At 36.7% G+C, this 12,500-nt stretch overlaps 3 non-coding genes across 3 annotated transcripts; all 3 read right to left on the bottom strand.

Annotated features, from left to right (window-relative positions):
• Window positions 1-1,750: 1,750 nt before the first annotated feature.
• On the bottom strand, window positions 1,751-1,815 carry LOC142838019 (small nucleolar RNA SNORD109A). The gene has a single exon (XR_012908466.1). It is a non-coding gene; the product is annotated as a small nucleolar RNA SNORD109A (small nucleolar RNA).
• Window positions 1,816-5,671: 3,856 nt separating this feature from the next.
• On the bottom strand, window positions 5,672-5,736 carry LOC142838018 (small nucleolar RNA SNORD109A). The gene has a single exon (XR_012908465.1). It is a non-coding gene; the product is annotated as a small nucleolar RNA SNORD109A (small nucleolar RNA).
• Window positions 5,737-9,536: 3,800 nt separating this feature from the next.
• On the bottom strand, window positions 9,537-9,601 carry LOC142838017 (small nucleolar RNA SNORD109A). Its single transcript, XR_012908464.1, has one exon. It is a non-coding gene; the product is annotated as a small nucleolar RNA SNORD109A (small nucleolar RNA).
• Window positions 9,602-12,500: the final 2,899 nt, after the last annotated feature.

Genomic DNA, 12,500 nt, shown 5'->3' with positions numbered 1-12,500 from the left:
ATAATGCAGACTACCTAGCATACCCACATTTTCCAATTAACATTTCCCTATTCCAACCAACATTTACCTGTTTCATCTTTCCCATATTTTGGCTTGTCTTACAATGACACCTTACCTTCCTGATTGCTTCTACTAAATCTGCCAGTCTCTGTCCTTTAGACAATAACCTAAGTGGAGACCACTGCTTTCCCTTTGATATAGTAATGGCACATTTATACTATCATTGAAATATAAGGCACATATTTCTCATACTCATTTGTCCTGACATATTCTATTCCACATCTCTTAGCACACTGTACCTGCTTTAAGAAGGATGAATCCTGACAGTATCTATGACGTTGCTTTTATATGTTTAAAAGGACATGGTTGAGCAAACTGTTCCCTCGATGTGTATCATCTTCTGGTTCATCATGTGAAAATGTTTTTCACCCTAGAAAAGCAACAGCATTATGGAATGTAAGTTGAAACAGAGATATCCATCAAAAAGCAGACAATGTCTGGACCTTGGGTCATTCCACTTAAACCCAAGAAATGGAATATCTTTGAATAGGTAACGTGTGCAATACTTATTTCTCTGAAGTATAGGAAATGACAACATAAACTAAACTGGTGGATGGCAATCATAAATTCTCTTTCTATCTTCTGTTTTGGAATGTTGTATGTCATTTCTAGAGCAAGAGGTTTTGTTTAATCGAATTCCCTTCCCATATTACAATGTTGGTGATCGTACCCTTTCTCTGTATCTTAGGGGAAACCTAATGATTTTCTTTCATCATTTCTCTGCGGTATATGCAACTTATCTCTGAATCATTTTCTGTTAGATGTCAATTGGTTATTCTGAGGAGAGCTTGAATTCATCCCTGGAACACTTGAAAATTTCAGGTGTCTAATGCATTATTTAGGCTCCTTGTGAACATGTTTCCCATTTGTTTCCCCGGCTCTCTGTCTTGGAGGCCCGGATGGAAGTGAAATGCTTGATGGACGTTGGAATTATATCTATGTGCCATGCCAACTATATTCTTTGTGAATCTCTCAGCATGCTAATAAATCAAAACAAATTAAACTAAGTAGAGGTCCCAATCACAGACCAGGCTGATTAAGACACATTTTAATTGGACTTTATCAAAAATATTCTCATTTTGAATAAGAAATTATGATAGGAAGATATGATTGCTGAGAATATCTGGATCTGAGAAGCAACTGGATATGATGCCTGGAGTGTGAGATGACCATTAGCATGTAGAATTGATACACCATCCAGGGATTATGATGTATTCAGAGACAAAAAAGACAAATGGAATGACTGTCCAAATATGAGAAATTGTCCGGCATTCCTGCCTAATTGGGAAAGCAACAGGAATCCAAAAGCTCTCCAATTTTTGTACTTAGGGTGGGCACGAGTCCTGACAGTTCCTCTTGCCCTTGTCCCATTGTTGTTGTGTCCAATTCCGCAGAGAGGATCATTGAGAATCTCTGTTATGATTTCACTGCTTCCATCTCTTTTGTGTCTTTCTTTCTGGCATGTAACAGCAAAAACTTGAAATCAATGAATTTCTAGGGTGTAGTACATTGCTTTTTAGAAGCCGAATATGGAAGCAAAGATCTGGACAGTTATTGCATCCAGCAAATTGTTCTTCTCTCAAAATTTAGGAGATCAAAGCTCGTCTGCACTGTAACTGTCTTCCTTAAAAATACAAGAGTGCTAGCCATGTTCTGGAATCATCACGGTTGTCAAGACCACCACTTATCTGGACCTCAGAGGCTTTCTCTTTGATTCCATCAGCGTCCTCAGAAACATGTTCTCATCATCAATCCAGAAAAGGCAGCTTTGAACACATGACCACCTCCAGTGACACTGGAAAGCAGTGATAGATAGACTCTTGGCTTGGAAGAGAAAGATCAGCATAGTGCAGCAGGCTTCTCTCTCTGGATCTCTACTGAGGCAAATCATCAATGATATTACGAGACATATTCTCCTATACTATATAGCCCATTTGTCAACAAAATTATCAGCACTCTCTTGTGCCACAGGAACAGAAATCGAATCTAAACACATCCAGATTTTGATGAGTTAAATTTGATCTTGACAATTAGCTTCATGGCAAATAGAAGAAATGTATAAAATAAAATGTAGCAAAAATATAGGGGTTTACATAATATGATTCAAAGGGCAAAACTTCCCTTGGTGTCTTGAATATCTACTCGAGGCAGGAGATTTTGATAGTTTTACTATCCTTCTACTTCAATGTGTCATCATCATCATCATTATCACTCTCACTATCATTATCATCCTCCTCCTCCTCCTCCTCATAATCAATATCATCATCATCATTATCATCATCATCATCATCATTATCATTATCATCATCATCATCATCATCATCATCATCATTATCATCATCATCATCATCATCATCATCATTATCATCATCATCATCATCATCATCATTATCATCATCATCATCATCATCATTATCATCATCATCATCATTATCATCATCATCATCATCATTATCATCATTATCATCATCATTATCATCATCATCATTATCATCATCATCATCATCATTATCATCATCATCATCATCATTATCATCATCATCATCATCATCATCATCATTATCATCATCATCATCATCATTATCATCATCATCATCATTATCATCATCATCATCATCGTCATCATTATCATCATCATCATCATCATCATCCACATTGTCTTATGACTTATTCTCCACCCTTTCTACCACACATTTTTTCCTCAGTTTACCTTTATGAACTTTGCAATTATCTTTGCAAGTGTCCATGTTTCTATCATCGTGAAATTCTTATTCTGACAACCTCAACTTAGTGACATTCAACCGTGCTATTATCATAAGGGAAAATCCAACAGAAACAACAATAATAGGCATTATCACCAATAAATTCTAATTCAATTTTATGTTTGTGGGGTAGTTTTGTGTGTTTGTGTGCCTCCTGTGACAACCTGCACTTCTATTTCATGAAAATTTCCAATGTTCACCTTCAAATTCCATATTAGTTAAAAATTCTATTGGAATTGACCCTGATACTTTCTCTGAGCTTGAGAATCCTGATTTGTTTGACACACTCCTCTTGTTCAGATTTGAGATTAAATGCATTCTGCAAAACATATATAATCAACCTGCCATTTGGAGAGGTTCTCTATGAAAACAGACATGCACAGATGAACCAGTAACCTGGAAATCTGACAAAATAGTTCTGAAACTCAGAGGGGGGAACAGTTCTGAATTCACATAAATTAAACTCAGAGTAGCAAAACATTTATCCTGCTTCTCGGTTTGCTAGAAAGCTACATTCATGGGTGGGATCTGTTGCAAATCTCAGGTACATAACTATCACAAAAGCTTGGAAAGAAGAGTTGGGTGAATGGAGGTCAGGTGAAAAACTGTTGGAATATCGGATGCATTAAATTTGGGCATTTTTAATTGACCATACATCATAAAGATTGAATACGATGGTGCTTTTAACAGACATTTTTGAATAACCTTCACACACATTGGGTGACTCAAATTAAAACTATTCCCTCAATGGTAATATTTCTTTAATTTTTCACTAGTTTGCGAAGGCATTCTCCTCTATGATACCTAGCATGACAAAGGACTGTAGAATGATAGACTTGAGGACATGGGCATGAATAAAACCAAACTGGTAAAGAGATTATCATCTTAGAAATTATACTTTGTGAAATCATGAAGTCAAAGATGTTGACTTTTAAAAATACCCAGTCTTAGCAGAAATAATTCAGTCAAGAGATAGAGACTCGCTGCTTACCATTTCTGCACAAAGAATAAGAAAACCTCCAGGATTCTATTCTGTAACAGAAGAGAAATGGAAGTTATCAGGAATGCTAAGTACTCCACACAACTCTGTCTGCCTTGATAGCCACATAATGCAGACTACCAAGCATACCCAAATTTTCCAGTTAACATTTCCCTATTCCTACCCACATTTACATGTTTCGTCTTTCCTATATTTTGGCTTGTCTTACAATGACACCTTACGTTCCTGATTGCTTCTACTAAATCTGCCAGTCTCTGTCCTTTAGACAATAACCTAAGTGGAGACCACTGCTTTCCCTTTGATATAAAAGTTGCAGATTTACAACATCATTGGGATGTAAGGCACATATTTCTCACACTCATTTGTCATGACATCTTCTAGTCCACATCTCTTAGCACACTGTACCTGCTTTAAGAAGAATGAATCCTGACAGTATCTATGACGTTGCTTTTATATGTTTAAAAGGACATGGTTGCGCAAACAGTTCCCTCGATGTGTATTATCTTCTGGTTCATCATGTGAAAATGTTTTTCACCCTAGAAAAGCAACAGCATTATGGAATGTAAGTTGAAACAGAGATATCCATCAAAAAGCAGACAATGTCAGGACCTTGGGTCATTCCACTGAATGCAAGAAAGGTAATATCTTTGACTATGTAACATGTGGAATACTTATTTCTCTGAAGTATAGGAAATGGCAAGATGAAGTAAAATGGTGGATGCCAAACATATATTCCCTTCCTATCTTCTGTATTGGAATGGTGTATGTCATTTCTAGAGCAGAAGGTGTTGTCCATTCAAATTCCCTTCCCATGGACAATGTTGGTGATCATATCCTTTCTCTGGATCTTTGAGGAAACCTAAGGATTTTCTTTCATCATGTCTCTGTGGTATATGCAACTTATCTCTGAATCATTTTCTGTTAGATGTCAATTGGTTATTCTGAGGAGAGCTTGCATTCACCCCTGGAACACTTGAAAACTTCAGGTGTCTTCTGCATTATTTAGGCTCCTTGTGAACATGTTTCTCATTTGTATCCGCGGCTCTCTGGCTTGGAGGCCCGGATGGATAAAATGCTTGATGGACATTGTAAGTATATCTATGTGCCATGCCAACTATATTCTTTGTGAATCTCTCAGCATGCTAATAAATCAAAACAAATTAAAGTGAAGGTCCCAATCACAGACAAGGCTGATAAAAAGAAACATTTTAATTGGACTTTATAAAAAATATTCTCATTTTGAATAAGAAATTATGATAGGAAGATATGATTGCTGAGAATATCTGGATTTGAGAAGCAACTGGATATGATGCCTGGAGTGTGAGATAATCATTAGCATGTAGAATTGGTACCCCATCAAGGGATTATGATGTATTCAGAGACAAAAAAGACAAATGGAATGACTGTCCAAATATGAGAAATTGTCAGGCATTCCTGCCTAATTGGCAAAGGAACAGGAATCCAAAAGCTCTCCAATTTTTGTACTTAGGGTGGGCACGAGTCCTGACAGTTCCTCTTGCCCTTGTCCCATTGCTGTTGTGTCCAATTCCTCAGAGAGGATCATTGAGATTCTATGTTATGAATTCACTGCTTCCACCTTTTTTGATCTATCTCTCTGGCATGTAACAGCAAAAACTTGAAATCAATGTATTTCTAGGGTGTGGTACATTGCTTTTTAGAAGCAGAATATGGAAGCAAAGATCTGGACAGTTTTTGCATCCAGCAAATTGTTCTTCTCTCAAAATTTAGGAGATCAAAGCTCGTCTGCACTGTAACTGTCTTCCTTAAAAATACAAGAGTGCTAGCCATATTCTGGAAGCATCACGGTTGTCAAGACCACCACTTATCTGGACCTCAGAGGCTTTCTCTTTGATTCCATCAGCGTCCTCAGAAACATGTTCTCATCATCAATCCAGAAAAGGCAGCTTTGAACACATGACCACCTCCAGTGACACTGGAAAGCAGTGATAGATAGACTCTTGGCTTGGAAGAGAAAGATCAGCATAGTGCAGCAGGCTTCTCTCTCTGGATCTCTACTGAGGCAAATCATCAATGATATTACGAGACATATTCTCCTATACTATATAGCCCATTTGTCAACAAAATTATCAGCACTCTCTTGTGCCACAGGAACAGAAATCGAATCTAAACACATCCAGAATTTTGATGAGTTAAATTTGATCTTGACAATTAGCTTCATGGCAAATAGAAGAAATGTATAAAATAAAATGTAGCAAAAATATAGGGGTTTACATAATATGATTCAAAGGGCAAAACTTCCCTTGGTGTCTTGAATATCTACTCGAGGCAGGAGATTTTGATAGTTTTACTATCCTTCTACTTCAATGTGTTATCATCATCATCATTATCACTCTCACTATCATTATCATCCTCCTCCTCCTCCTCCTCATAATCAATATCATCATCATCATCATCATTATCATCATCATCATCATCATCATCATCATTATCATCATCATCATCATCATTATCATCATCATCATCATTATCATCATCATCATCATCATTATCTTCATCATCATCATCATCATTATCATCATTATCATCATCATCATCATCATTATCATCATCATCATTATCATCATCATCATCATCATTATCATCATCATCATTATCATCATCATCATCATCATCATCATCATTATCATCATCATCATCATCATTATCATCATCATCATCATCATCATTATCATCATCATCATCATCATCATTATCATCATCATCATCATCATCCACATTGTCTTATGACTTATCCTCCACCCTTTCTACCATACATTTTTTCCTCAGTTTACCTTTATGAACTTTGCAATTATCTTTGCAAGTGTCCATGTTTCTATCATCGTGAAATTCTTATTCTGACAACCTCAACTTAGTGACATTCAACCGTGCTATTATCATAAGGGAAAATCCAACAGAAACAACAATAATAGGCATTATCACCAATAAATTCTAATTCAATTTTATGTTTGTGGGGTAGTTTTGTGTGTTTGTGTGCCTCCTGTGACAACCTGCACTTCTATTTCATGAAAATTTCCAATGTTCACCTTCAAATTCCATATTAGTTAAAAATTCTATTGGAATTGACCCTGATACTTTCTCTGAGCTTGAGAATCCAGATTTGTTTGACACACTCCTCTTGTTCAGATTTGAGATTAAATGCATTCTGCAAAACATATATAATCAACCTGCCATTTGGAGAGGTTCTCTATGAAAACAGACATGCACAGATGAACCAGTAACCTGGAAATCTGACAAAATAGTTCTGAAACTCAGAGGGGGGAACAGTTCTGAATTCACATAAATTAAACTCAGAGTAGCAAAACATTTATCCTGCTTCTCGGTTTGCTAGAAAGCTACATTCATGGGTGGGATCTGTTGCAAATCTCAGGTACATAACTATCACAAAAGCGTGGAAAGAAGAGTTGGGTGAATGGAGGTCAGGTGAAAAACTGTTGGAATATCGGATGCATTAAATTTGGGCATTTTTAATTGACCATACATCATAAAGATTGAATACGATGGTGCTTTTAACAGACATTTTTGAATAACCTTCACACACATTGGGTGACTCAAATTAAAACTATTCCCTCAATGGTAATATTGCTTTAATTTTTCACTAGTTTGCGAAGGCATTCTCCTCTATGATACCTAGCATGACAAAGGACTGTAGAATGATAGACTTGAGGACATGGGCATGAATAAAACCAATCTGGTAAAGAGATTATCATCTTAGAAATTATACTTTGTGAAATCATGAAGTCAAAGATGTTGACTTTTAAAAATACCCAGTCTTAGCAGAAATAATTCAGTCAAGAGATAGAGACTCGCTGCTTACCATTTCTGCACAAAGAATAAGAAAACCTCCAGGATTCTATTCTGTAACAGAAGAGAAATGGAAGTTATCAGGAATGCTAAGTACTCCACACAACTCTGTCTGCCTTGATAGCCACATAATGCAGACTACCAAGCATACCCAAATTTTCCAGTTAACATTTCCCTATTCCTACCCACATTTACATGTTTCGTCTTTCCTATATTTTGGCTTGTCTTACAATGACACCTTACGTTCCTGATTGCTTCTACTAAATCTGCCAGTCTCTGTCCTTTAGACAATAACCTAAGTGGAGACCACTGCTTTCCCTTTGATATAAAAGTTGCAGATTTACAACATCATTGGGATGTAAGGCACATATTTCTCACACTCATTTGTCATGACATCTTCTAGTCCACATCTCTTAGCACACTGTACCTGCTTTAAGAAGAATGAATCCTGACAGTATCTATGACGTTGCTTTTATATGTTTAAAAGGACATGGTTGCGCAAACAGTTCCCTCGATGTGTATTATCTTCTGGTTCATCATGTGAAAATGTTTTTCACCCTAGAAAAGCAACAGCATTATGGAATGTAAGTTGAAACAGAGATATCCATCAAAAAGCAGACAATGTCAGGACCTTGGGTCATTCCACTGAATGCAAGAAAGGTAATATCTTTGACTATGTAACATGTGGAATACTTATTTCTCTGAAGTATAGGAAATGGCAAGATGAAGTAAAATGGTGGATGCCAAACATATATTCCCTTCCTATCTTCTGTATTGGAATGGTGTATGTCATTTCTAGAGCAGAAGGTGTTGTCCATTCAAATTCCCTTCCCATGGACAATGTTGGTGATCATATCCTTTCTCTGGATCTTTGAGGAAACCTAAGGATTTTCTTTCATCATGTCTCTGTGGTATATGCAACTTATCTCTGAATCATTTTCTGTTAGATGTCAATTGGTTATTCTGAGGAGAGCTTGCATTCACCCCTGGAACACTTGAAAACTTCAGGTGTCTTCTGCATTATTTAGGCTCCTTGTGAACATGTTTCTCATTTGTATCCGCGGCTCTCTGGCTTGGAGGCCCGGATGGATAAAATGCTTGATGGACATTGTAAGTATATCTATGTGCCATGCCAACTATATTCTTTGTGAATCTCTCAGCATGCTAATAAATCAAAACAAATTAAAGTGAAGGTCCCAATCACAGACAAGGCTGATAAAAAGAAACATTTTAATTGGACTTTATAAAAAATATTCTCATTTTGAATAAGAAATTATGATAGGAAGATATGATTGCTGAGAATATCTGGATTTGAGAAGCAACTGGATATGATGCCTGGAGTGTGAGATAATCATTAGCATGTAGAATTGGTACCCCATCAAGGGATTATGATGTATTCAGAGACAAAAAAGACAAATGGAATGACTGTCCAAATATGAGAAATTGTCAGGCATTCCTGCCTAATTGGCAAAGGAACAGGAATCCAAAAGCTCTCCAATTTTTGTACTTAGGGTGGGCACGAGTCCTGACAGTTCCTCTTGCCCTTGTCCCATTGCTGTTGTGTCCAATTCCTCAGAGAGGATCATTGAGATTCTATGTTATGAATTCACTGCTTCCACCTTTTTTGATCTATCTCTCTGGCATGTAACAGCAAAAACTTGAAATCAATGTATTTCTAGGGTGTGGTACATTGCTTTTTAGAAGCAGAATATGGAAGCAAAGATCTGGACAGTTTTTGCATCCAGCAAATTGTTCTTCTCTCAAAATTTAGGAGATCAAAGCTCGTCTGCACTGTAACTGTCTTCCTTAAAAATACAAGAGTGCTAGCCATATTCTGGAAGCATCACGGTTGTCAAGACCACCACTTATCTGGACCTCAGAGGCTTTCTCTTTGATTCCATCAGCGTCCTCAGAAACATGTTCTCATCATCAATCCAGAAAAGGCAGCTTTGAACACATGACCACCTCCAGTGACACTGGAAAGCAGTGATAGATAGACTCTTGGCTTGGAAGAGAAAGATCAGCATAGTGCAGCAGGCTTCTCTCTCTGGATCTCTACTGAGGCAAATCATCAATGATATTACGAGACATATTCTCCTATACTATATAGCCCATTTGTCAACAAAATTATCAGCACTCTCTTGTGCCACAGGAACAGAAATCGAATCTAAACACATCCAGAATTTTGATGAGTTAAATTTGATCTTGACAATTAGCTTCATGGCAAATAGAAGAAATGTATAAAATAAAATGTAGCAAAAATATAGGGGTTTACATAATATGATTCAAAGGGCAAAACTTCCCTTGGTGTCTTGAATATCTACTCGAGGCAGGAGATTTTGATAGTTTTACTATCCTTCTACTTCAATGTGTTATCATCATCATCATTATCACTCTCACTATCATTATCATCCTCCTCCTCCTCCTCCTCATAATCAATATCATCATCATCATCATTATCATTATCATCATCATCATCATCATCATCATCATCATTATCATCATCATCATCATCATTATCATCATCATCATCATCATCATCATCATCATCATCATTATCATCATCATCATCATCACCATCATCATTATCATCATCATCATCATCATTATCATCATCATCATTATCATCATCATCATCATCATTATCATCATCATCATTATCATCATCATCATCATCATCATCATCATTATCATCATCATCATCATCATTATCATCATCATCATCATCATCATTATCATCATCATCATCATCATCATCCACATTGTCTTATGACTTATCCTCCACCCTTTCTACCACACATTTTTTCCTCAGTTTACCTTTATGAACTTTGCAATTATCTTTGCAAGTGTCCATGTTTCTATCATCGTGAAATTCTTATTCTGACAACCTCAACTTAGTGACATTCAACCGTGCTATTATCATAAGGGAAAATCCAACAGAAACAACAATAATAGGCATTATCACCAATAAATTCTAATTCAATTTTATGTTTGTGGGGTAGTTTTGTGTGTTTGTGTGCCTCCTGTGACAACCTGCACTTCTATTTCATGAAAATTTCCAATGTTCACCTTCAAATTCCATATTAGTTAAAAATTCTATTGGAATTGACCCTGATACTTTCTCTGAGCTTGAGAATCCAGATTTGTTTGACACACTCCTCTTGTTCAGATTTGAGATTAAATGCATTCTGCAAAACATATATAATCAACCTGCCATTTGGAGAGGTTCTCTATGAAAACAGACATGCACAGATGAACCAGTAACCTGGAAATCTGACAAAATAGTTCTGAAACTCAGAGGGGGGAACAGTTCTGAATTCACATAAATTAAACTCAGAGTAGCAAAACATTTATCCTGCTTCTCGGTTTGCTAGAAAGCTACATTCATGGGTGGGATCTGTTGCAAATCTCAGGTACATAACTATCACAAAAGCGTGGAAAGAAGAGTTGGGTGAATGGAGGTCAGGTGAAAAACTGTTGGAATATCGGATGCATTAAATTTGGGCATTTTTAATTGACCATACATCATAAAGATTGAATACGATGGTGCTTTTAACAGACATTTTTGAATAACCTTCACACACATTGGGTGACTCAAATTAAAACTATTCCCTCAATGGTAATATTTCTTTAATTTTTCACTAGTTTGCGAAGGCATTCTCCTCTATGATACCTAGCATGACAAAGGACTGTAGAATGATAGACTTGAGGACATGGGCATGAATAAAACCAAACTGGTAAAGAGATTATCATCTTAGAAATTATACTTTGTGAAATCATGAAGTCAAAGATGTTGACTTTTAAAAATACCCAGTCTTAGCAGAAATAATTCAGTCAAGAGATAGAGACTCGCTGCTTACCATTTCTGCACAAAGAATAAGAAAACCTCCAGGATTCTATTCTGTAACAGAAGAGAAATGGAAGTTATCAGGAATGCTAAGTACTCCACACAACTCTGTCTGCCTTGATAGCCACATAATGCAGACTACCAAGCATACCCAAATTTTCCAGTTAACATTTCCCTATTCCTACCCACATTTACATGTTTCGTCTTTCCTATATTTTGGCTTGTCTTACAATGACACCTTACGTTCCTGATTGCTTCTACTAAATCTGCCAGTCTCTGTCCTTTAGACAATAACCTAAGTGGAGACCACTGCTTTCCCTTTGATATAAAAGTTGCAGATTTACAACATCATTGGGATGTAAGGCACATATTTCTCACACTCATTTGTCATGACATCTTCTAGTCCACATCTCTTAGCACACTGTACCTGCTTTAAGAAGAATGAATCCTGACAGTATCTATGACGTTGCTTTTATATGTTTAAAAGGACATGGTTGCGCAAACAGTTCCCTCGATGTGTATTATCTTCTGGTTCATCATGTGAAAATGTTTTTCACCCTAGAAAAGCAACAGCATTATGGAATGTAAGTTGAAACAGAGATATCCATCAAAAAGCAGACAATGTCAGGACCTTGGGTCATTCCACTGAATGCAAGAAAGGTAATATCTTTGACTATGTAACATGTGGAATACTTATTTCTCTGAAGTATAGGAAATGGCAAGATGAAGTAAAATGGTGGATGCCAAACATATATTCCCTTCCTATCTTCTGTATTGGAATGGTGTATGTCATTTCTAGAGCAGAAGGTGTTGTCCATTCAAATTCCCTTCCCATGGACAATGTTGGTGATCATATCCTTTCTCTGGATCTTTGAGGAAACCTAAGGATTTTCTTTCATCATGTCTCTGTGGTATATGCAACTTATCTCTGAATCATTTTCTGTTAGATGTCAATTGGTTATTCTGAGGAGAGCTTGCATTCACCCCT

The sequence above is a fragment of the Microtus pennsylvanicus genome, chromosome 18, assembly GCF_037038515.1.
Source record: "Microtus pennsylvanicus isolate mMicPen1 chromosome 18, mMicPen1.hap1, whole genome shotgun sequence".
Classification (NCBI taxonomy): Eukaryota; Metazoa; Chordata; class Mammalia; order Rodentia; family Cricetidae; genus Microtus; species Microtus pennsylvanicus.
Note: the sequence above shows the minus strand (reverse complement) of the source record. Positions and strands in the feature narration are given on the sequence as shown.